Below are 4,173 nucleotides of genomic sequence, written 5' to 3'. Positions count from 1 at the left end.
AACGGTAGTTCCATAGATGTTGTAGAATAGCTACTTCTAAATGGCAAAGCATCATAGCAATCGTAGACCTACAACATTTTGTGATCTACCTTTTGCTTAGCCCTGTTCTACAGCTTATAGAATCTACCAACATCCATCACTGTTCTAATGGCATGTTCTTTGAACCATACATTCTGTAGCTGTCATTTTAACATGCTGCAATGATTTGATTATACACGAATGGTGCTTTTACTAATTCTTTAATTGTAACTTAAAGTTGAAAATGGAACCAACAGATACTCACTGGAAATTTTCTCTGCTAAAGTTTTTTATCTGCTGAGGGTGCAAAAGGTTTGGTTCTAACAAACTGGCAAAAAAAAAAAAGATGTCAAGTATGGGGGAAAAAAAATAATATATTTTTTTAAGTCCATTTATTTTCACACTTCGGTTTTTATTTTCAGTGTACTAGTTATTAAAAATGATAAGTTATTACAATTGAGCCTGCTGACGCTGTTGTGGTGATGCAGGCACTGCTGCATACCAAAAATAAAGAATGAAAAAAAAAAATAAGTTATTAAATATTTTTGAGATCGCTGCGAAGTTATATGAATGCCTAACTTAACATTATTCATTAGCCAAGTTTGTCTTTGTTATTGCTCATATATAGCAATATAGATGATAGGAGTTACGCCCAATCGAGGTCAGTGTCCCTTGGGTTACATAGTCCATTTGAAACATGGTCAATTAAAACCAAATTGATGAAATCAGTTTTAGCTTTAGTGTTGTTTGGATAGACTTTTGTTGAGATTTCGTTGTAGTCATGATAGAATGTATATCTGTCCACGTTGGCCAAGCCGGAGTCCAAATGGGAAATGCCTGCTGGGAGCTGTACTGCTTGGAACACAGACTTCAGCCTGATGGCATCCTTTCGACTGAAATGGCTGAGTCATTGGTGGATTCATCCTTTGGCACTTTCTTGAGACTGGGTCAGGGAAACATGTGCCTAGAGCTGTGCTTATTGACTTGGAAGAAACGGTGATAGATGAGATTCGGACAGGAACATATTGATCGCTGTTTCATCCTGAACAACTAATTACAGGGAAGGAAGATGCAGCAAACAACTATGCTCGTGGTCATTACACAATTGGCAAAGAATTAATAGATTCAGTTCTCGACCGGATTCGAAAAATGGCTGACCAATGTAGTGGTCTTCAAGGATTCTTGGTCTTTCACAGTTTTGGAGGTGGTACAGGTTCAGGATTCACATCACTGCTGATGGAGCATCTTTCTGTTGACTATGGCAAGAAGTCCAAACTTGAGTTCTCGGTCTATCCTGCGCCAAGGATTTCCACTGCTGTGGTTGAACCTTATAATTCCATCCTTACAACACACACAACTCTAGAACATTCAGACTGTGCATTTATGGTGGATAATGAGGCAATCTATGATATCTGCAATCGGAACTTGGACATTGAGCGTCCTTCTTATACCAATCTGAACAGACTAATTGCACAAATAGTTTCTTCAATTACAGCCTCACTAAGGTTTGATGGTGCACTGAATGTGGATCTATCAGAGTTCCAAACCAACCTGGTGCCATATCCTAGAATCAATTTCCCATTAGTTACTTATTCACCCATTATATCGGCAGAGAAAGCTTACCATGAACAGCTGTCTGTTCCAGAAATCACCAATGCATGCTTTGAATATTCAAATCAGATGGTGAAATGTGTGGTGACGTGGTAAATACATGGCTTGCTGCCTCCTATACAGAGGTGATGTGGTGCCCAAAGATGTTAATGTAGCAATAGCTGCAATTAAAACCAGGAGGAGCATCCAGTTTGTAGATTGGTGTCCTACTGGGTTTAAAGTGGGAATAAACTACCAGCCCCCAACTGTGGTTCCAGGGGGAGACTTGGCTAAAGTTCAGCGTGCTGTATGTATGCTGAGTAACACAACTGCCATTGCAGAGGCCTGGGCCAGGTTAGATAATAAGTTTGACCTCATGTATTCAAAGAGAGCCTTTGTACATTGGTATGTTGGAGAGGGAATGGAGGAAGGAGAGTTCTCTGAGGCAAGAGAGGATATGGCTGCATTAGAAAAGGATTATGAAGCGGTGGGAACAGAATCTGTTGAAGCTGGAGATGAAGAGGAGGAGGAATATTAAAATGCTACCCTTGTGAACGTTGTGGGCAATATGTAATCTACTTCTGGCTCTCTACATGTCATATTCTATTGAAGTCAGAACTTTCATTGAATCCATAAATGTGTTTTCTTTAAAAAAAAAAAAAAAATTAAAACCAAATTTAAAAGGAGTTACACAGAAAGCAAATTAGTACAAAGACTTCCCATACAAATTAACCCAGTCTAAAGGCCCCATGTGAAACCCTTTTAAACATACATTAGATGTGGGAGGTTAATTTTTATCATGTAATTAAAACACACATGCCTTAATTGTTGGATTTACTGATTGTAATAATATTAATACAAATCATTTTTTGGGGGGGAGTGAAAGGGGGGAGGGGGGGGGGCAAAATTAAAAAAGTGTGTCAAACAGGCCTTATTTCAATTTGAGGGATGTGATCTGCAACGAAGAAAGGATTCTAACAAGAAGGATATAGGCACTTTGCTCTTCAGAAGCAATTTTAATAAACTTTTGTTTATGCCTACGGCAGCCATTAAATTACCAGTCAGACATTAATACACACAAGGGATGTTGTTCATAAACTACGTCTTTTGCTGTGTGATTTGCATAAAACTTGCTATAATTCATATACTGAGAACAGGATAAAGCAGATTGAAGTTACTTTAATTATTACCTTAATTTACATGTCACTAACCACAAGGAGAGCCAAAACATATGACGTCTAATCAGATTACAGAGTTTAAATATAATTTGTATTGAAGATCTGAGATGTACTACGGTCAAAATGTGCTAATAAAATATTGCTGCTATGCATTATTAGAATAAAAATAAATGGAAAATGCACTTCTACATGGAACTTGGAATTACATTTGGAACAGAGGAATCACTTTCTGTATTTTGAAGCAGCTGATCAATATGTATTGATCTAATATTTTATGGCATTTATATATGAATAAGCAGTGTTCATTAATAGACAATATGCTGCTTATACCATAAACAATGACTCAAGCAATACAATGTAAATACTTCATTTTAAATATATTGTATTTGCTACTTTCTTGTTGTATAGTGTTGTAGAACATTCTAGTTTTGAATGCATCAATCGATACCCAAAGAAAGGCAAAGATTTCACAGAAAGTGAAAGAGCATATTGCAAGATCGTAAATTCTTTGGGGCCGGGGCTGCAAAAGATGGCGGCGGGTACCCGGTCGCAGTGGTCCGCAGGGTGGCCTGGGCCCAGTCGCAGCTGCGACCCCTGCGACCGCTGTATATATTCCATTGTGCATGGACATGTAGGAGTGATGAGGCAACTTACACTGGAAAGTGATGTGGTGATATGTGTCCTTATACTTACTTCAACTCCACTCTCCCCCTCCCCCTATAAATGCTTCAAAGGCATTTACTGGGGTAATTTCAGATACAGTTAAAGCAGTTCAATAATCCTCTGATGTCTGGTCAACAAAGTCTACTTTACACATTATAAAAGTGAAATTGTCAGAAAACGTGCAAAATAATTCTTATATTTACCTGCATTCTGTGTACTTTCAGATTTGGCAGATTATTATACGAAGATCCCACAGTTTTGTCAATTTAAAGCCATAATCCCTATACACAGTTACATTGACAGCATTCTGGGATTCCGCTGCAAGCAATGTGGCAGATATTGGGGAACACATACATTACATTGACTGATGGAGCTGTAGTTTACACATCTATGGCATAAAGGTAAGCTTAACACTTTGTGAAATTGTGAATAAATAATTGTGCAAGTCTAGATGAATGACAACATGTCTACCCTATCAATGGAAAGAAAAGGGTTTTCTTGCACTTTTATTAGTGATATATATGCATTTGATTAGCCAATGTATAAATTAGATTACAGTGCCAATCAAATACCACCAGTTTAGTAACCTAAACCAGGGTTCTCAAAGTTAACTTGATGTAGATTAATTTAGAAATAAACAAATATGTTTAAATATCTATCTGTTCCTGTCCAAATCTGAGATGATTAAATTGCGTATACGCAGAAGTAAGTTCACACTGACACA

The 4,173-nt window shown here is 37.6% G+C and overlaps 1 pseudogene; it reads left to right on the top strand.

Moving 5' to 3' along the window:
- Positions 1-799: 799 nt before the first annotated feature.
- LOC134615549 (tubulin alpha-3 chain-like) lies at positions 800-2,146 on the top strand (annotated as a pseudogene).
- Positions 2,147-4,173: the final 2,027 nt, after the last annotated feature.

Source organism: Pelobates fuscus, chromosome 6, assembly GCF_036172605.1.
Source record: "Pelobates fuscus isolate aPelFus1 chromosome 6, aPelFus1.pri, whole genome shotgun sequence".
NCBI lineage: Eukaryota > Metazoa > Chordata > Amphibia > Anura > Pelobatidae > Pelobates > Pelobates fuscus.
Note: the sequence above shows the minus strand (reverse complement) of the source record. Positions and strands in the feature narration are given on the sequence as shown.